The following is a 22,744-nucleotide window of genomic DNA, read 5'->3' as shown; positions in this document are numbered from 1 at the left end:
TCATTTGCAGTGTATCCAATCGGAATTAAATTATCCCAGTAGCCAGAAATCTGAGCAGGGAAGGCGAAGGAAGAGGAGTTACAAAAGGAGGAAGAAGAGGAGAGAGAAGAAGGAAGAAGAGGAAGAAAGGCCTTTCTGAAGCCTCAGGACTGTAAGGGGAGGTGGGATTCTGTCGGTTTGGAAACGATTCTGAAAATTTTTAGCTCCAGGTCAGATGGAGCAGCTGCTGTTTGGAGCAAAGGAAAGCCTGGTCCCTCCTTTGACATGAAACACTGATAGGATCACAGAATCTGACCTGCGGAGAGTGACGAAGGTCTTAGAGCCCAACTGGCCCTGGTCCTCTCATCCTGGAATCTTTCCGCTTCAGTTCTCATCACGAGCTGGGATTTTCATCATTCTGTTCACTTCTCTTCTCAGGTTTTGGAACTGGATCCTTCATCTCTTGCAGGATTTATTCTTTCCTGGGTGTTCATGGAAACTTGGTTCTCCAAGTTCTAGGATATTTTTACCTCTTTTTCCCTGATTCCTACTTTTCCTGGAATTTTTTCAAATGATCCTCTCGCCTCTTAAAGTTGTCACCCTCTTCCTGAAGGTGGCTTGCTCTGAGCCCAGCCACCCACATTTTCCAGAGCCCTGGAAAGTGCAGTCATTCTTGCTTGTAATTATGGAAATGACCGCCCACTAAAGGGGAGCACCCTTGTTCTCACCTTATGTCCAGAAGACACTGCCAAGATGAATCATTCCTAAACTATAACTAGTCATGAGGATTACACTGGCCATGGTGCTGGAGAGATGCCTGGAATAGTTACTGGCCAGCATCTCCTAGATACTAATCAATGGCATTTGTTGGGTTTTTTTGTTTGTTTGTTTTTTTGTTTTGTTTTGTTTTGTTTTGTTTCCCTCTGCACCATGATGGGAACTCCAATGTCATTTATTCTTAAGGAAAATGCTCAGGGCACTGCACTACGTAGGACATAAGAAAATCAAGAGCAGGAGTTCCCATTGTGGCTCAGTGGTAACAAACCTGAGTAGTATCCATGAGGATGTAGGTTCAATCCCTGGCCCCTCTCAGTGGGTTAAGGATCTGGTGTTGCCCGTGAGCTGTGGTGTTGGTTGCAGATGCGGCTCGCATCTGGGACCCCCAGCCTGGAAACTTCCATACACCACATGTGCAGCACAAAAAAAAAAAGAAAAGAAAAGAAAAAAGAAAAAAGAAAAAATCAAGAGCAGAGTACAATGGAAGATGGTATGAAAAAAAGAATGCATATATATCTATGACTGGGTCACTTTGCTGTACAGCAGAAATTGGCAGAACGTTGTAAATCAACTATACATTAATAAAAAAAATTTAAAAGAAAGAAAAGAGCAGAAGTGAATCTGCCCACCCTTCTGAGGTTGTGTAAGTTGTGGCATAAACCTTAGGAGGGTCTCCCTTTGTGGCCAAACCACACTTGTGTCCGCCTGCCCATGCATGGCAAAGCCAATCTACTGACACTGCGTTATGGTGAAGGGAAGTGAAGGACTTATTACTGGGCACCAAAGCAAAGAGTTTGGGTCTTTTAAGCACTAGCTGCTTGGACCCTGTGCTCAGTACCTGCAATAAACACGGCAGGTTCATTCACGCCACCAGGTGTCAGTAAATTGGCAAGCGGACCCAAGTTTGCTTCAGTGGTTAGTCAGGCTCTGAGCTGACACCGCTTGGGTTCAAATCCAAGTTTTGTGGCTGACTATCAAGGGGACCCAGACAATTTTTTTCCCAAACTCCCTGAGCTTCCATTACATCATAGGTAAACGGCTTCAAAGAATGTCTGGTACCTGGCAGGTGATTGATACATGCTTGCTCTCTTTATCGTTGCCACCTTCATCACTTTTGGGTCAGATCATGAGCTTGGTTAATGACGAATTAAACAGCATGTTTATTGCTACCAAACAGCAATTATTAAAATAACCAATTCATGTTTGCTGAGCACCATCTGTGTACCCACATGCTGAGTTCTAAGGGCCCCACAGGTACCAATATTTAGTCTTCTCAATGCCTCTAAGAAGAAGGACTAGGATTAGCCTCCTTCTACATGGGGGGAATGGAAATTCAGGGATAGTAATTAACTCCCCAATGTCACTCACTAGTGTCAAATGAGGCCATTTATTTATAGTCAGTATTCTGATTCCATAGCCCATACTCACAGCAATGTGAATTTGGGCTTTCCTGTATATACACATCAGCTCATGGGCAAAGCTGAGCTCAATACATCAGACATTAATGAAATTTAACAGGGACCAAGTTGTGTGTGGATTTGGGTCTGCCTATATCTATGTGTTTGCTTAAATCAGATTTATCAGCTTGCAAAGAAAACTTAAACATTTCTTTCTTCTTTTTTTTTCTTTTTAGGGCCGAACCCATAGCATATGGAAATTTCCAAACAAGGGATTGAATTGGAGCTGCCAGCTTACACCACAGCCACAGCAACACTGGATCACATCAGTGACCTACACCGCAGCTCACAGCAATGCCATATCCTTAACCCACTGAGCGAGGCCAGGGATGGAACCCGCAACCTCATGGATACTAATTGGGTTCTTAACCTGCTGAGCCACATGGGAACTCCTTAAACATTTCTTTCTCAGATACTGGATCAAGCCTATAAGACAGAGATGCCCAGAGGGCCCTTGCAAAGCTCTCCTGACCAGCGAAATGGCCTCCAGGATGAAAATGGACCCCTGCCCTCTCACCACCCCACCTTGAGTCTCTGCCCTGTTGTTTGTCCTTCCTGGGTCTGCTCTTGGCTCTCATATGCAAGATTTATTTCTTTGGATTGTTCAAGTAGCTACTGAATCTGTTCTCAGACAAATTCCATCCCAGTTCTTCACTTTTCTCCTGAGTTTTTCAGAACCACTGGTATCCAATCACAGGAGGACCAGAGTTTGTGTGAAGAGAAACAGTGCTTTTCTTCTTTTTTTAAATTCTTTTTTACAGCTGCGCCCTCAGCATATGGAAGTTCCCAGGCTAGGGGTCTAATCAGAGCTACAGCTGCCAGCCTATGCCACAGCCACAGCAGCACCAGCACCAGCTCTGAGCCACATCTGCAACCTACACCACAGCTCATGGCAACACTGGATCATTATTAACACAATGAGAGGGGCCAGGGATCCAACCCACATCATCATGGATATTAGTCAGATTCTTAACCCAATGAGCTACAACGCAAACTCCCACAATGCTTTTCTTAAAGGTGAGGTTAACACATGGAAAGGCTATTTCATGAATGATGCGTGTAGTTGTTTCCTGTTTGCTGCTGTTACAAGTTACCGCAAACTTAGAGGCTTAAAACAATACACCTTTATTATCCTGTAGTTTTAGACACCAGGAGTCCAAAATGGGTCTCCTAGGGCTGAAATCAAGGTGTCAGCGGGACTGTGTTCCTTCTGGAAGCTCTCAGGGAGAATCCATTTCCTTGTTTTCCCATCTCGGGGAAGCTGTCACATTCCTTGGTTCTTAGCCTTTCCTGCCAGAAATTGCACCACTCCAGCCTCTGCTTCCATGATCACATCGCCTTCTCTGTCCCTCCTGGCTCCCTCTTCCTCTTGTAAGGGCTCTCGTGATGACATTGGGCCTACCTGGGTAATCCTCCCAACTCAATCCCCTTATCACACCCACAAAGCCTCTTTTGGCACATAAGGCAATATATTCACGGATTCTGAGGAACCTCTCTGGGGGCCATTGTTCTGCCCACCATGGTGGTGGGGGGGGGGGGGTCATCTACCTGCTAGGGTTCTAGGGACACTCACTATAGTCCCTGGGTAGTTAGCTGTGCTGTGGGATCCTTCCCTCACAGGGGGAAGGATCCTGGAGAACCCCCTCCCTCCCCGTAAAACTCCTGATGAGCACATGGGTCTGTCCATCTGTCCTTCCTGAAAGGCTTTCCTGATGCCTTAGAGGTGGGGTGGGAGGAACCCAAAGGGAACCCTGCTCAGGAGTTCCCGTTGTGACCCAGGGGGTTCAGAACACAACTAGTATCCACAAGGATGCAGGTTCAATCCCTGGCCTCTCTCAGTGGGTTAAGGATCTGGTGTTGCCGTGAGCTGTGGTGGTAGGTCGCCAGATCTGGCAGGGCTATGGCTATGGCATAGGCCGGCAGCTGCAGCTCCAATTCAACCCCTAGCCTGGGAGACTCCATATGCCAAGAGTGCAGCTCTAAAAAGAAAAAACAAAACGAAACACAACTGGAGCCCTGCTCAGAGCAGCTGCATTAGGGAGGACAATGTTTTCCTTCATTCCTCTCTTCTCTTTCCTGCCTCTGCTCTTGGGGGCCGGGAAGAAGGGAGGCATGAGGGCAGAGTCTCACCACTGTTTTTGCATGACGAGTCCAGGCCGACCTCAGAGGTGTCTCAGAAGGCCAGAGACCCTGACTCCAAGGAAAGGATACAAGGATACCTTGAAAAAAACCATGCACCCGCCCACCTGCCGGCCGTAATAGTCGGGATGGCCTAGCCTGTGACCTGACCTCCTTGAGGACAAGACTGGGCCTTCCCTGCTGCCCAGGCCAGGCAAGGGCAGAGCACCCACCCTTTCTGGAAAACACCTGAATGGCTTCTTTCCTAGCCAGCCTGCTGCGTACCTGCCCTGCACTAATGAATTGTCTTCAAGGCTGCTTCAGTCATTTTCTTTTTTCTTTTTAGGGCTGCACCTGTGGCATATGGAGGTTCCCAGGCTAAGGATCAAATCGGAGCCCCAGCTGCCAACCTACGCCACAGCCACAGCAACACCAGATCCGAGCCACATCTGCAACCTACACCACAGCTCAGGGCAATGCCAGATCCTTAACCCACTGAGTGAGGCCAGGGATTGAACCCGCATCGTTATGGATCCTAGTCGGGTTCTTAACCTGCTGAGCCACAATAGGAACTCCCGATCATTTTCTTATTTGAATAGGGGAGACCTCTGGAGGTTATGAGAATCATGGTTGTCCTATGACTGGCCTACAGATGAGCCTAACTGGGAATGGAACTGTCAGCTCCTTATGGATTTGTCATCCAATTCAGAGCTTAAAAAGTGGACATCCCACTGCTGCAAATAGAGTTACAACAAGTGTCTCAGGGGACCCAAAATGTTTCTAAAAACTTAAACTTTCTGCATGTGATTTTTTGGGGGCATCTGCTTTATCGGTAAGCGTAGAGTCTCTACAGTCTGAGGCTCGCTTCAAGCCCTATATGTAAATAAATAGATTCGCTCTCCGGCCCTGGAAACCACTTGGCTGCATCTGGGATTCTATTACTATCTCCTCTGGGCTTCTGAGGCTCTGTTTGGTGTTGGCCACACAGCCCTGCCCTGTGGCGGCTCTGTTCTCGCTGGGAGGTTGCGTCTGTTGGAGGCGGGTTCCTGGACCACACAAGGACTGTTTAATAAACTGTTTACTCCAGGCCGGTATTCAGGCCGGTACACCCACTGTGGTCCAACTCCACCTTAACGACCGGATCTCCGCAGCTAATACCCCCTAATCAGGTACCTCCAACCTGGCTGGAGTTTCTCTCCTTTGTGTGGCAAACATTTCCCTTTTCCTCGTTTACCCATACCTTCGACCCGCTCATCCTTCTTGAATTCTCTATCCAGCCACTCTGAAAAAGCAAAACCGTCGAAGGTTGGACTCCCCACACAGCTTTAAGGAATCATTTTTATTTCCCCATCAAAGGCATTTGGGCGCACGATTCGGTGTTCTCAGCGGCCCACTGTGTTTTAGACACTCCTCTGACAGAAAAGGGCTGGCTGTCATTTTTCAGGTAGAACAGCACGAAGGGGCCGTGGACCGACAGCCAAGGGACGCCACCCATCATTTCTCTCCAGGAGGTGTTTGGTCACGTTGGCTTTGTCACTTGCACGCTCTAGGAAAATTCTTCAGAAACAGGGTGTGAGGCCAAGCCCCCTCGGCCAGGGAGGAAGAAAGACCTTTGTGGCTCGCCCCCTTGGGAGAAGAAAACAGCCAGCTAGAGCTCCCATCCCCACCCCCGCTTCATGCCTCCCTCAGCCATTCCAAGGATGCTGACAGCCATAAAAAATCAGGCCTGTTAGCAACAGGAAAGATCACAGGCCCTGATTCCCGTTGAGCTCCTCCAACAACAGCTGCCATCTGGCTCAGCATCCCAGATGAACGCAGGTCCTGATTTATGGGGCGGCTCGGGTCAGGGAGTAGACCGCGTGCATTGCCCTTTCCCCCACAAACACCCCAGTGGGCCGGGGCCCGGGAGAGGCCTATGGCAGGTCATCAATAAATCCTGGGGATAAAACAATGCAGAGGTTATTAAAGGGAGCTGAGAGGGGCCTGAAGTGAGTTCTTCCAATTACAGACATGGTTATCTTCCTCCGCACAGTTCAAAGTCTATGTCCCCTAATGCATTTCAGCAGCTAATAAAAAGGAGTGGAGGGGCTTTTTTTCTTTCTTTTTTCTTTTTTTTTCCTTTTCTTTTTTTTGGGGTGGGGGGGGGACCCGTAGTGCCTATAAATTATAGGCTAGAGGGGTGTGAAAAATACACAGTGGCTTTGAAGCAGCGCTGACAGCCTTCAACTAATCGATCCTAAAGGGAAGTCTCCTGCAATCGATGATGAACCATTTATCATCTATCCAAAAATAGATGGTTCCCCGATGAAGAAAGAAAAACCTAAAGTCAGCAGCAGGAAACAGAATCAAGGCAACATTTTTTTGTGCTTCTGTTGCAGGCTCTGAAACCAAAGGCTCTGCAGATGTGACGCTGGAAGACCAGGACAACAGGGCCATTCCTATAAACCCAGAGCAAGTCCAGACCACCACGTCAGCCCTCAGGCGAGCTGGTCAAAAGCTTTCTCTCTCCATCTTTTCCCAGGTGAAACTTTCACCAGAACCCTCACTGGTCGGCCCTTATGTGCCTTTTGCTTTTTCATGTGCTAGAATGGCACTGGCTGGAGATTACAACTAAATTGCACTGCTGCATCTGCTCACAGGGAGGCAGGGAGAGGAGAATGAAGACCAAGATTGAGGGAAATGATGGTGTTACACAATAAACGACAGAAGATGTAGCCACGTGGAGTTCCTGTTGTGGCTCAGTGGGCTATGAACCCGATTAGTATCCATGAGGATGCACGTTCCATCCCTGGCCTCACTCAGTGGGTTAAGACTCTGGCATTCCTGGGAGCTGTGGTGTAGGTCGCAGATGCGGCTTGGATCCCAAGTTGCTGTAGCTGTGGTGGAGGCCTGCAACTGCAGCTCTGATTTGACCCCTAGCCTGGGAACGTCCATATGCTGCAGGTGCAGCTCTAAAAAACAAAACAAAACAAAAAAAAGATGTAGCCATGTAATCACACAGTTTCCAAACTCGGCAGTACTCATGGATATCATGGATAACAGTGCTGCTGGAGCCTTTCTGGACAAAGCTGTTTTTATAGGAAAAGTCCTTCCATACATTCATTACATGTTGCTTTCACTCAAGAAATCAATAAAGCATTCAAAAATAATTTGCTCTTTGAAATAGATTCAACATTTTCCAAGCCATCAGGTACATTTGCTTAAAGGCAATCCACCCCTCTTAAAAAAAAAAAAAAGGAAATATAAGAAAAATGAAGTTCTAGTCTGGTGTTTGAAATCCAATCATCAATTACACTTTATCAGACTTTTACTCAATGCAGGTTTATGTGAGAGCAGGTTGGGAAAGAGTTCAGAAGACACCTGGCTTCAGAATGAGAATGGTTCTCGCTTTTTCCCTCTCTTCCCACTCCCTCCCCATCTCTCCAGATGCTCAGATGTCCACCAGAGTTACCATGCATTCGTTGCATTGTGTCACTCCTCTGCTGTGGCCCTCCGCCCGTGGGCTCCACATCAACAGCTTGGTCAAGGCCGCAGCTCTGGACACAGCATTCAAGGCCCTGCCCGATGCGCCCTTGGTCTCACCTCGTTGCTGACAGTGCCCACACTCTCATTTTCCTGTGGCCACACCATGTGATGGTGGCTGGTCCTCCCTTGCCCCACCTCCCTTCCTCCACATGGAGGGAGGGAGGCTCCTGGAAGCCCTGTGGGCCCCCTTCTCCCCCCGCCCCCATAAAGCATGTATCCTTCTAGATGCAGCCCAGCAGTGGCCATCTCACCACTCTGCTCCTTTGGCAGACTGTGCTGTCACACTGGACTGCGATCCTTGGCTTCCAGCTGGGGTGCGCCATCTGGCTGCCCTCACCTTCAGTCCCCCAAACCGCAGTCCTGCCAGTGACCTACTTTGGCTAGTACACAGGGGATGGTATTTCTAATGCCTAGGAGAAAGGAGCAGACTAAATGAGTAAAGAGGGACCTGGGCCACAGGGAAGGGAAGCGACCCTCAGCCAACAAACAATAACCCGGGGACTCAGAGCCGCTTTTCTGCCTGCAAGCCCGCCTCGCATCACGATGTGCTGTCATCTACCTTTCCTCGAGCTGCTAGACCGCTTGTTCCCATAAACAAAATACAGAGCCTGGAGCAAGAGCTCCTCTAAGAGGCAGACTTCCTGAGTTTGATTCTAGGCTCTGCCAATTACACACAGGGAACGCTGTGACAGAGTCTTCCTCTGTCAGTAATAAGAGTACCCATCCCAAGTGGCTGCTGCAGAAATTAAATGAGATTAGCATGGCCACTGTGGCACAACTGGACAGGAGGCATTTTGGGAACTCTGAAACACGGGTTCGATCCCTGGCCCAGTACAGAGGGTTAAGCTGTATGTGGCAACTGTGGCTCGGATCGGATCCCTGGTCCAGGAACTCTGTACACCACTGGCCGGCCAAAAAAGAAAAGAACCAAAAAAAAAAAAAAAAAGAAAAGAACCAAAAAAAAAGAAAGAAAGAATTAAATGAGATAACATATGCAAACTTACTAAGATCATCTTTGGCACAGAGTAAAATCTCAATAAATGTCAGTAGTCATGAATTACTTCTGATGCTCCTATGCAAAGTAAACTGTTTTCCCCTTCATCAATGAGTATGCGACCTGAATCTTACAAATAAGGATTCTGTCCCCAGAACTGCAATTCTCATTCTCTCCTATTTCCATAGTTGTAATGTTCTTTGCACACATAGTTTACCCCAAGGAGTAAGGCATGGGCCGCCGGGTCCTAATTTCAAACATCTTAACCACCAGTCCTCATAAACCATCAAAACAGAGTACATTCTCATTATCCAAACTGCATCTCCCAGACTGCCTCTTTCACTCAGAAGTGGAGCCAAACAACGACAACAAAAAAAAAGGGGTTTTAGTTTAGACTCTTTTTTTGATACTTAGAAAATATGGCCACTGTACCCTTAGGGCTGTCCAGTTCACTGAGGTCACACAGTGGCAGCCCCATTGCTTATCCACCTGGGTGACCCCTGTCCTCCTGGGCCACGAAGACAAGTCCTGTGAGCAGACCTGTGTGTGTCCCAGAACCTGGAAAAGCACAGGATGGTTTAGGCACTTAATGAACATTTGAATGAATGAGCCGTAGGATCAGGTGGATAAATGCAGTCCTGCCCACAGGTCCACGAAGATACTAGGTGGGAGAGAAGAGGGCAGGTAGGGGAGAGACCCCTGGCTCCTCCTCCCACTCCAGGGACCCCCCCCCGCCCAGGCAGACCCTTGTCCCCATGGAGGCTCCCCTCTCCTGGCTTCCCATCAGAAGGCAGCAGTGGTCCCAAGGCTTTAATGTTGGGAATTCTTTGGTGTGTGCAGTGCTGCAGGATTCAGATTTTAAAATCCTCTCTCCACCGCCCACCACTGCCAGTGTCTGTTTGGGCAGCTTTGCAACATGGGGGTCTCTTCGCTGTGCTACATTCTTGACTGTGTCCTTTTTTTCTTCTTCTTTTTTTTTTTTACAGCCGCACCTGTGGCATCTGGAAGTTTCCAGGCCAGGGACTGAACAGATGTCGGGTCTTTCACCCACAGAGCCACCAGGGAACTCCCCTATTTTACTTAATTAGTAATAGTGCTTCATTTCACTCTCAAAAGAGCTCTAGTTTAGATGCCATATTAGCTGGATAGTCTATTATAAGCTTAGTCTGAAAGAGTCAGATTTTGCTCGGGTTTGTTTGGTTTGTTTTTTGTTTTTGTTTTTGTTTTTCTTGCTTTTTTAGGGCCGCACCTGCAGCATATTAAGTTCCCAGGCTAGGGGTTAAATTGAAGCTGCAGTTGCTACACCACAGCCACAACAATACAGGATCCAAGCCATGTCTTCAACCTATACCACTGCTCACAGCAACTCCAGATCCTTAACCCACTGAGCGAGGCCAGGAATCAAACCTGCGTCCTCATGCATATTAGTCAGGTTCTTAACCCACCAAGCCACAACGGGAACTCCAGAAAGGACTATTTCTATGGCTGAACTGAATGCTGTTTGGTGTTCATGGTGAGCATAGCTCCCCAGGCTCGGGAGTGGGGCTGGGAGGGTGGAAGGACCTCTTGTTGGGTGTAGGGGACCCTCGCGACTGATGTGGCTCTGGGGACTTCTGGAGCCAGGGCTGCCCTCCTCCGCCTGTTTCTTCCACCCTGTTCCAGACAGCAGTGCATCTCTCCAGGGACTGACACTTCTCTCTGCCTCTTTCCTTCCCTTTGTCTTCCCTTCATGTCCTGTCCCTTGATGCTCTGACCTGGAATCTGATAAAAGCCACAGGAAATCATTGGAAACCAGCCCTCTCCAGGTGCTCATCAAATAAAATTAAAAAAAAAAAAAAAGATTGTTCTGTCTGGCACAGCTGCTGCTGCCGCCGCTTCTCCTGGCCAACTGGAGACTTTGATTTATCCCCCAGGAGTAAACACGAGTAAATAAATGACAGAAATGCCTTTTCCCCCTGGCAACTACCCAGCCTCACAATAATTAACTTGTTCTTTTCTCCTCCCTCTTACCCACCACAAAGCAGTGACAGTGTCTGATAAACGAGTTGCCCATGAACGTCTTGCTGACAGGTGTTTCCCATAAAAGATGAGCCGTCCCGTGGAGACGGAAGGCAGATGTTGAAACCTGGAAGCTCAAGGGTCACTTTGCCCCCATGCAATATGATCATAAGGTTTACCTCCCATGGAAAAAGCAGAGACTTCACAGGAAAAATTCAGATCTAGCCCTTCTCTTGGAAAGTGGGAGGAATTCTGGAGAGAGCAGACATATATTTTTACCTGGCAGTAGTTGCCTGGGCACGCTGGCCCCCACACTCCCTTTTATGTCTGCGAGACCAAGGCTGAATGTCAGTTGTCATTTATCATTGGGTTTGCTCTGTAGTTTTTCCAGTAGCAGAGACAGATTGGATATGGCTGCAGATTCATTGTCATTCCTTCCTGGAAACAGTGAAGTGGATTTTCTCTCTCTCTCTTTTTTTTTTTTTTTCCTGCTTTTTAGGGCTGCACCTGTGGCGTATAGAAATATGGAAGTTTCTGGGCTAAGGGTCGTATTGGAGCTGCAGCTGAGGCCACAGCCACAGCCATAGTGATGCCAGATCCAAGCCACATCTGCAAGCTACACCACAGCTCACAGCAACACGGGATCCTTAACCCGCTGAGCGAGGCCAGGGATCAAACCCTCATCATCATGGATAATGGTCGGTTTCATGACCGCTGAGCCACAACGGGAACTCCTCCTCTTCTCTTGAATCAGGGTCACCTGTGACTTGCTCTAGCCAACATAATATGGTAGAAGTGGTGCCATATCACTTCTGGAACCGGACCACAATCTCTGCTTGCACATCCTTGGAACACTCCTTCCTGGAACTCAGCCATTATGCTGTGAGAAGCCCACATCACTTACAGAGACCATCTGGAAAGAACTGGAACATTCTCTTCCACAGCCTGCATTGAGCACCCAGCCAACAGCCAGCCCAATGGTCAGCCATGTAAGTGAGCAACCCTGGATGCTCCCACCTAGTCAAGCCTCCAGATGACCACTGTCCTGGCTGATACCACGTGGAGCCCACAAAATGCCCAGCAGAGCCCAGTCCACAGAAGTGTTAGAGACAGCAAATGGCTGTGGGTTTTTCATGCCTCCAACTTTTACACTAACAGTTAACACCTTGGAATTCCCATCATAGCTCATTAGTAATGAACTCCAACTAGGATCCAAGAGGATGGGGGTTCAATGCCTGGCCTTGTTCAGTGGGTTAAGGATCCAGCCTTGCCATGAGCTGTGGTGCAGGTCGCAGATGCAGCTCGGATCTGGTGCAGCTGTGGTTGTGAGGCAGAATATGAACTCAGGTGGTCAGTGTAAGAGCATGGGCTTCGATGCAGTCTTTGATATGGTCATGGATTAACTTTTGTGGCTTAAGGGCTCCAGGGAGTCACATCTCCACAGGTCTTGTTTTATTATAAGAAATGCGCATTCCCCACAGACTTAATATTTACTATAGAAAATGCGAATCTCTAGCCCTCTCCTCCACTGATAAAAGAGGAATGAGAGGAATGGTAAAAGAAAAGGACAAAAAAAAAAAATAGAACTTTCAGGACATTTCCAACCCCCAAAGCCCTATTGGACAAGGACTGATATAGGTAATTGAATAAGGCCGATGGGAGAAAACCACATCTTTCTGGACCCCACGTTGGTCCCCCCGCCCCAACTTTAAGGGATAAAAACCCCTATAGGACAATAGAGAAGGAGGCTCTTTTCCCCCCTCCCAGCAGCCCTGGGAGCTATCTGCTTTCCTTCAATAAAAAACTTTGCTTGCTTGCTGCCTGTGTGTTTGCAGAGTTCATTCTTCCCACTGCTGTGGACAAGAACCCCGATTCCAGCATCATCTTTCCAGCATGAGTTGTGGCTACACTGGCAGCTGCAACTCCAATTTGACCCCTAGCCTGGGAACTTTCAAATGCCATGGGTGAGGCCCTAAAAAGTAAAAAAAAAAAAAAAAAAAGGTTAACGCCTTATCAATATCAAAGTTTGGGAAGAAAGAAAGGTAGGTCAGAAGGCTTACATGTCTCAAAAAAAAGGAAGAAAGTAAATCTTTTCATCTTTTTGGAACTGAAGACTCTTCCTTATACACAAATAACCAGTTGTTTTACATATCCGCACTGGCTGTTCTCCAAGGTGCTTCAGTTGAGGACTCTGGCTCAAGGAAATCATGTGCATAGATGCAAGAACACTGCACCTGGGAGCTCCCGATGTTGCTCAGCAGTAAAGAACTTGACTAGTATCCATGAGGAAGCGGGTTTGATCCCTGGTCTCAGTGGGTTAAGGATCCAGCACTGCTGTGAGTTGCAGCGTTGGTCGCAAATGTGGCTTGGATCCATGGCTCCTGTGACCTAGTAGCGTAGTCCAGCAGCTGCAGCTCCAATTCAACCCCCAGCCTGGGAACTTCCACATGCTTTGGGTGAAGCCCTAAAAAGAGAAACAAAAATAAGTCATTGGACCTGCAGAGCAGGGCTTGTGTTCTGCCACTCACCAGCTTCCTAATGGTGAGTAGTCATCAACTGTTCAGGCCTCAATTTTCCCATCTATGAAAATGGAATAAGAATATCTGTTCTGTTAACTTTATATATGTGTTTAACAAATTTCAATGGATTTTGTAAATGTAAACTACTGTTATTTGCATTATGTGCCCAAGATTTTTTTTTTAACCTCTGCAACTCTCCATGATCCCAAAAGTATAATATATTTCTGTTTGATATACTGAGAGTTATTTACATTGGAGTTTTTCTTTTTCTTTTTTTAAAGTACTTTTATTTTATTTATTTATTTATTTATTTTGGCTCTTTTGGGGCTGCACCCACGGCATATGGAGGTTCCAGGATAGGGGTCAAATCGGAGCTACAGCTGCCAGCCTACACCACAGCCACAGCAACTCAGGATCCGAGCCACATCTGCAACTTACACTGTAGCTCATGGCAGCGCCAGATCTTTAACCCACTGATCAAGGCTGGGATTGAACCCACAACCTCATGGTTCCTGGTCGGATTTGTTTCCGCTGCGCCAGGACAGGAACTCCTACATTGGAGTTTTTCTATCCAACTCACCTTGAAGTCTTCCGACCAGGGACAACAAAGAGGTTTCAGATCATAGGCCAAGTTCAATTGTGTTTACTCTCTGGAGAACTGTGTTGAGAATGATTCTGAGGCCACATCTGGGAAGGAAGAGGGATCCAGGCAAGACTTGAATTTATCTTCCCATCATTTGGCAATCTTTTTAAAAAATTTTTAGCCATGCCTGTGGCATGCGGAAGTTCCCAGGCCAAAGATTGAATTGGAGCCACAGCAGTGACCTGAACACAGCAATGACAACACAGAATCTTTAACCACTAGCCCACCAGGGAACTCCCTGACAATCTTTTTTTTTTTTTTTTAAAGGGCTTTTCTTTTTCTTTGTTTTTAATGAGGCTTCCAATGAAATAACAAAACATGAGTTAGAAGACATGGATTTGAGCTGTGCGACTGTGACCTTGGAGAACCAATAATTTCTCTAATCTCTAGTTATATCATCTGAAAAAGGATGATGATGGTGATGCATTTATTGAACTTTGGTTCTGTGGTTGGTAGGAACTTTTTCGGTTGACCTTCACAACTTCTTGGAGGAACGTCTGCTTTATCATTATCCCCAATTTATACATGAAAACATAGAAGCACGCATAATACTTTCAGCTAGTAAATCAGGAAACCAGGATTTGAACCTTGATAGTCTAGACAAGCGTAGATAAACTTTTCCAATAAAAAGCCAAATAGATATTTTCGATTTTGTGGGCCATCTAGTCCCTGATGCAATGCTCTTCTTATAGCTCAAAAGCAGTCTGGGATATGTAAACAAATGGTTATGGTTGTGTTCCAATAAAACTTCATTTACGAAATCAGGTGATGAGCTGGATTTGGCCTGTGGGCTATAGTTTGTTAACCTCTGGTCTGAAGAAGGGCTTTCCACTAGAAACGATGCAAGCCACAAATGTGAGCCATGTATGTATAATTTAAAATTTTCTGGAGTTCCCGTCGTGGCTCAGTGGTTAACAAATCCAACTAGGAACCATGAGGTTATGGGTTCCATCCCTGGCCTTACTCAGTGGGTTAAGGATCCAGCATTGCTGTGAGCTGTGGTGGAGGTAGCAGATGAGGCTCAGATCTGGCATTGCTGTGGCTGTGGTGTAGGTCATAGACTCGGCTTGGATCTGGTGTTGCTATGACTGTGGTATAGGCTGGCAGCTGTAGCTCCGATTGGACCCCGAGCCTGGGAACCTCCACATGCCGCAGGTGCGGCCCTAAAAAGACAAAAATAAATATATAAGTAAAATAAAATAAAATTTTCTTACTGCATTTTAAGAACTTAAAAGACACAGGTGAAATTAATTTTAATACTATAGCCAGACCTCCTTTTATTCTACTTTGATCTATTGCACTTCATAGATATTGCAGTTTTTCATAGATTGAGGATCTATTGGCAATATTTTTCCAACAGCCCTTGCTCACTTTGTGTCTCTGTGTCGCACTTTGGTAACCCTCTCAATACTTCAAACTTTTCCATCATTATTGTATTTGTCATGGTGATTTGTGATCAGGGATCTTTGATGTTACTATTACAATTCTTTGGGCATTTTTTAGCAAGAATTTTTAAATTAAGGTGTGAAATTTTTTATACATAATGTTATTGCACAGTTAGACTATAGTATAGTGTAAACAAATCTTTTACATGTGCTGGGAAACCGAAAATTCATGTGACTCATTTTATTGTAAAATTTGCTTTATTGCCCTGGTCTGTAACCAAATCAGCAATATCTCCAAGGTATGCCTATATAGTTAAACAAGCTTTCTAAAATATTATTTCAACATATAACCTATATTTTAAAAACTATTAGTGAAATATTTTACATTATTTTCACATCTTTGAAATTCAGTGGGGATTTTTTTGCTTTTTTTTTTTTTTAAGGGCTGCACCTATGGCATATGGGAGTTTCCAGGCTAGGGGCCAAATCAGAGCTGCAGCTGCTGGCCTACACCACAGCCACAGCAATGCCAGACCCAAGCCATGTCTGCGACTTACACCACAGCGTATGGCAATGCCAGGTCCTTAACCCACTTAGCAAGTCCAGAGATTGGACCTTACATGCTCATGGATACTAGTTGGGTCCATAACTGATGAGCCATGATGGGAACTCCCCAGTGTGTACTATATACTTAGAGCCCATCACATGTGGACAGATCGGACCACATGTGGCCGGTGGCTAACCAGAAGATCTCCAGGTCTAGAACCCAGCATCTTTCTATCTGCCTCAGGGGGGCTCACTAGGAGTGGAGCTAACACCTAAGAACACAGGATAGAAATGCTAATAACTGTTCTTAGATTCAGTTGGGTCTATTGAATGGGCCGTGTTTGATTTGAATTTATTGATTTGAAACTCAGAATGCATCTTTCCTAGAAACAACACTATAAATGCCCATTAGCGCCTTGGACCTTCCCATAAATCCCTAGGTAATGGGTCACATTTCTAGTGAATACAGTGTAGACTGAATTAACCCCTAATAATCATTCAAAATATTCTTTTCTGTCAGTTCTAACTCTGAATGCTGGAAACAGACTCTGGCCTTGGGCAGCAGGACAAAGCAAGTCCCTCCCTGCACCAACCCTTTGGGGAGAGGCTACCCTTGAACATTTAATCCTGCTCCAGGGCAGCTGGCACAACTTGGTGAGAGCTCTGATGCCCACATGCTTGCCCAAACTTTGGAATAGCTGCGTCCTAAGTCAGAGGGTGCCCCCTAAGTCAGACGCTGCCCAGCCTGAATTTCTCTCTTCATTGGAGTCATATAGGGGGTCTAGTATACACACGTCATTGCTTCCTATAGGCACAGGTTCGGGCCTGCAGAAAGCAAGGAATAGAACATTTAGGAGTCATTCGCAGACTGGAATTTCATGGACCAATAAAATGTCCAAAAAAAAAAGAAAAATCCTGCAGGACTTACAGAAGGTGGCCAACATGTACATATTCCAGGCAAATACATGAAGGAAAAAAAAAAAAGCCGTCACTCACTGGCACCATCATCTTAAACATCATCTTAAAACATCTTAAAACATCAAATGATGTTCAAATGGCATGTTCATGCCTCAAAGTTGGGGGGGAGGGGCGCTGCTCAGAATTAAGGACAGTTTTTATCCAGTTGTGTAAATGTGGCTTTGTAGAAAAAAACCCACCCCATTGCCTTTATTCACATTTTGCCAAGGACCACAGAAACTTTGCCTGCAGGTGCAGAGGCTCCCAGGCTAGCACTTGGGAACCCAGGTGAGTAGAAAGCATCACGGCAGTCACGCAGGATAATGAAAAGTCTGGATGGAAAGGAGAGGGCGGGGCGTTGCTTGCAGCTGTCAGTGCAGTCATTAGGTGACACTCTCATCCCTGGAAAGGTTTTGAGAGGAATGGACACAACGACAGACGACGTATCCTTTAATTTTCACTAATATCTCATGCCACGCCCTCGGCATATGGAGGTTCCCAGGCAAGGGGTGGAATCAGAGCTGCAGCTGCCCGCCTACAGCTCAGCCACAGCATCACAAAATCCAAGCTGCATCTGCAACCTACACCACAGCTCATGGCAACACCAGATCCTTAACCCATTGAGTGAGGCCAGGAAGTCAGGTTCGTTACCGCTGAGCCATGATGGGAACTCCCCTTTTTCCTCTTTTGATCTTTTCAGAAACTCTACAAAACAAGCAGGAGCGCTATTCTGCGCATCTTACCGATGAAACAGTGTCAAGGACAACATTCCAAAGAGCACCAAAGAAATTTGCTTTTCTTTCCTTTTGCAGGGACTTTTTACTATTGCCTCTGCTGAATACCTAAACAATGTGTTTGCAGCATCAGGACGCCTTCATTCATTCATTTTATAATCTTAGGCATTAATCCATGTGTAAAACAGGAACAATATGGCTCACTGACCATGAGGACCTTGTTAATATCTCTAAAAGAGTTTTCAAGGTCCTCTGATGAAAGCAAAAGTGAAATGGAAAGAATCTTTAGGGTGTCACCAGGTGTCACCATCTTGCGTTTTCTGCGGGGTGGTGGGCAGGTCCCCAACCATCTCTTCTCTGCTGCCAGCAGGGCCCTGAGCTCCTCGGCCCTGCTCCCAGATCTGTCTCCATTTCCTTCCTAAAAGGCAACTTCTGCCCTCCCGTTTGTGATCATCCTCTATTACCTGTCACCACGGTGACATTTTGTCACTGGCCTCATACCTGAAGGGTGGCAGGAATGGGCCTGGGTCTGGAAAAATTATTTTTATGGTGTTTCCTACATGCACCATTTTGGAAGGATAACTGTAGTAGTAAGATATTCTCATGACAGTGTCTTCCTGACTCTGAGCTGAAAGTGTTCAAACCTTGTATTGAAATTATTTCCTCCATCAACAGCAGATAAATAATGGTATATTCAGGCAGCGGACTGCGGCAGAGCAAAAAAAAAAAAAGAACAAACTACTGCTACACCCAGCAATATAGACGAACCTCACAAACATAATATTAGGAGAAAAAAGCCATTACTCAGCCATTAAAAGGAAAGAAAGAATGGCATTTGCAGTAACATGGGCTCGACCTAGAAATTATCATGCTAAGCGAAGTTAGTCAGGGAGTGAGACACTAACGTCATATGCTATCACTTACACGTGGAATCTAAAACAAGGACACAATAGACTTCTTTGCAGAACAGTTACTGACTCCCAGACTTTGCAAATCTTCTGGTTTCCAAAGGAGACAGGTTAGGGGGTAGGGGGATGCGCTGGGGGTTTGGGATGGAAATGCTACACAGTTGGGTTGTGATGATCATTGTACAACTATAAATGGAGTAAAATGCATTGAGTTTAAGTAAATAAATAACAAATAACTTCCAATTTTCAAAGATATGAAGCAAGCACACAGGGGGAAAAAAAAGTTGTCACATAAGGACACCAAAAAGCCAGCTCCTGATGGACATGGCCAGCTCCACAAAATGAGGAGGAGCGTGGGTATTCTGGGCACTATTTGAAGGGGCCTGAGTCATCCATCCCCTGAATTCCACGCTCCCTTTCCCACACTTCCTTTGTAAAACCAGGCTTCTGCGAGGAGTAGTTCCTTCTCAACACACCATCCAGTGCTTTGAAGTAAGTATCTAAGGTAACAGGCTGCGAGCAAATGGCAGAGTACTGAGACTCTGCGTGCAAAATTATCTTCCACTAAATATGCATCTACTTTGTCCTTCACAATGTCTGGAATTTAGGTTGGGAATCAAGATTAGGTGGAAGAGGCTTCCCTTCTTACGTTCGCATCTAGCAAATGGTGTCTTAAGAGCCCCTCCCGGGAGTTCCCATTGGGATTGAGCAGGTTAAGAATCCGACTAGGATCCATGAGGATGTGTGTTAGATCCCTGGCCTCGCTCAGTGAGTTAAGGATCTGGGGTTGCCATGAGCTGTGGTGTAGGTCAAAGATGTGGCTGGGATCCGGCATTGCCGTGCCTGAGGTGCAGGCTGGCAACTGCAGCTCCAATTGGACCCCTAGCCTGGGAAATTCCATATACTGTGGGGCTGCCCTTAAAAAAACAGACTCCCCCCCTTTTCCCTCAGGACTCCCCATGCAACCACTTGGACTTAGTGAGCAGTGGCAGCACACGGAAAGTCAATGACTCTTATTGCCAGGCTCCACCCCTGACTTCAGCAAAGCAGTGCATTGAAAGAGCCACAAGATGCTAAGAACTTGAACCAGGTTTGTCCTCAGGTCACAGGATCCCTTTGGGGCTTGAGGGTTGGGAGGGAGGAGGAAAAACTTACCGACATCTTCAGTGATCTGTCTTGCAGAAGGTGCGTGCATTGAACTTCCTTTCCAGGAAGATACTTTTGCTGCTTTTTGTAACTTATTATTTTTTTTTTTTCTTTTTAGAGTTGTGCTTGTGGCATATGGAAAATCCCAGGCTAGGGGTTGGACCAGAGTGAGGCCAGGGATTTTTTGCTTTTAGGGCTGCACCTGTGGCATATCCCGGAGTTGAATCAGAGCTACAGCTGCCAGCCTATGCCATAGCCACAGCACCACCAGATCCAGAGCGAGGCCAGGGATCGAACCTGCATCCTCATGGATACTAGCAGGTTTGTAACCTGCTGAGCCACAAAGAGAACTCCCTTAACTTGTTAACCTTTCTCTCCCTCTCCCTCTCTCATTCCCCATCCCCAATGTTTTCTGATCGTTGAGGTGGCTGCCTCTCTGCAGGGCTGCAGGAAGTGTGTGCTGTTGCTTTACTGCTGTAGACAGCGCTACTCCAACCGCGTTAGTGCTCACCTTCAGATGGGGACGGTCTTGTCAGTGGGCAGAGTCTGCACTTCTAACAAGCTCCCAGGCAACCCTTCCCACAACCGGCCCCCACTCTCTCCCCACTCTCATTCTGAGCTTCTTCTTTTTTTGTCTTTTTAGGGCTGGGGGTATGGCCTATAGAGGTTCCCAGGCTAGGGGTTCGATCAGAGCTGTAGCTGCTGACCTAAGCCAGAGCCACAGCAATACCAGATCCGAGGAACATCTGCCACCTACACCACAGCTCATGGTAATGCTGGATCCTTAACCCACTGAGCGAGGCCAGGGATCGAACCCACAACCTCACGGCTCCTAGTTGGATTCATTTCCACTGCACCAAGATGGGAACTCCTTGCTAAGACTTTCCATTGCTATCACAGGCTAAAACTCACATGGTAATAATGGCAATATTCAAGATAGGCAAACATAATTGAGAGGAAGCTCCCAGGGATTACAGCCTTAGGGAAACTTTGGGGAGAGAAATGGACAGCAAGGGCTTTGCCTTGTGCCATATGACCTAAACACATCCTCTCTGTCTCCCCTTCCTTCCCTGATGGGCAACTCTCTAGACCTGCTCCTTGGGACTCAGGGAAGGGCATGAAGGGTGAAGGAGGCCCATTTCCTAAAAGCAAGAAATGGGAGGCACAGAACAGAAGCCCCATAGGGCTCGGTTTCACTGGGACTGGGACACTGAAGCTCCCCAACCTCATTCTCCACATAGCAGTGACATGGCCACTGGTCCATGTTCTAGACCATCAGCAAAGTCTAAGCATCATTCCGCCCAACAATACATTTAGTCTCTCCCCACAGCACCTCTGCTCCCCTAAGCCATCCAAACACAATGAGTTTTCTTTGCACACTAATTGCCTTCATTTTCTTCCTTCATCTCCCCTTCCTTCTCTTCCTCCACTTCCTCCCTCTCTTTCTCTTCTCTTCTTGCTAGAAATACTTTTGTTATATTTCCAAACAGAACAAAGTTCATCTCATCATCATCATACATGTCCTCTTCCTCAGAGTTTGCTATGTGATAAGCAGAAATTGGACTTTTAAATATGTTCACACTACAAGGAAGAGAACAGTGTCACTTCTTGAGCAGAAAAGTGGCTGGTGTTAAAATGTTCACATGCCCTTGAATGCCCGGAACTCACACAGCATAGGATGCTGGCGACATCCTGAGATACTAAGTAATTTCTTCACACATAAGTTACCCTTCGACCCACTCTGTCACCTGCTTCTACTCATGGCTGCCTGAACAGAACCATGTGCAGAGACCAAAGAATCAGATTTTTAGATTTCTTTTCTTTTCTTTTTTTTTTTTTTCTTTGTATGGCTATACCTGTGGCATATGGAAGTTCCCAGTCTGGGGTCAAATTGGAGCTGCAGCTGCAGGCCTACACCACAGCCACAGCAATGCCAGATCCAAGCCACATCTGCAACCTACACCATAGCTCATGGCAATGCCGGATCCTTAACCCAGAGAGCAAGGCCAGGGATCGAACCCATGTCCTCATGGATGCTAGTCGGGTTTGTTAACCCTGAGTCATGACGGGAACTCCCAGAAATAAATCTATCTGAATGTTAACCTCTGTTCCTTGAGTATGGGTGATTCTTAGATGCCTGTTTATTTTCTCTACTTTTATGTTTTTCTGATTGGTTTTTTGACAACAACAAAAATATCCAAAGAGAGAAAATTTCTTCCTGCTTTTCCAGGACCTGGAAGCAGAGTTCTCCAGAGTAAGACCTGCATCCCCCTGCTGGGTGTTACATCATGGGGTCCTCAGAGGCTTCCTCTTCCATTACATGGGGACATTTGCAGCTAAAAATAGAAAAGAACCTCCTTTCTCAGGCCCAAAATCTCTTCCATTGCATCTTTCCCTTTTCCAGTTCTTTTGTCTAAAAGCATCATCACCATCAAAGATATATTCTTCCACTATTTCCACGGTCAAGACTCCAGCTCAAGAAATTCCAAGTTCAGATAGTAAGTTAATTCCCATGCATAACAAATGAGCCCACCTTTCCTGGTACAGGAACAAAGCACATGATACAAACATGCACCATCAAACAGAAGAGAAAGCATAATTCCAAATATGTAAAGCATTTATGAAGTTGAGGGTGAGTTTCAGGAGTTCCTATCGTGGTGCAGCAGAAATGAATCCAAGTAGGAACAATGAGGTTGCAGGTTCTATCCTTGGCCTCGCTCAGTGAGTTAAGGATCTGGTGTTGCCGTGAGCTATGGTATAGGCCTTCAGCTGTAGCTCTGATTAGACCCCTAGCCTGGGAACCTCCAAATGCCATGGGTGGGGCCCTAAAAAGAAAGAAAAAAAAAGTGAGTTTCCATCTTTACCTAAAATAAATATTGGAGATTCCAGTGACATGGAGCTTCAGATGCGCTAAGGATCTGCTGAGATCATCACAGTCCATTATTACCAGAAACCCTCATTAAAAATAGTCATATCACTTCATTTTACATTTCTTTTTTTTTTTTTTTTTGCTTTTTTAGGGCCACACCTGCGGCATATGGAGGTTCCCAGGCTAGGG

The sequence above is a fragment of the Phacochoerus africanus genome, chromosome 12 (assembly GCF_016906955.1).
Source record: "Phacochoerus africanus isolate WHEZ1 chromosome 12, ROS_Pafr_v1, whole genome shotgun sequence".
NCBI lineage: Eukaryota > Metazoa > Chordata > Mammalia > Artiodactyla > Suidae > Phacochoerus > Phacochoerus africanus.
Note: the sequence above shows the minus strand (reverse complement) of the source record.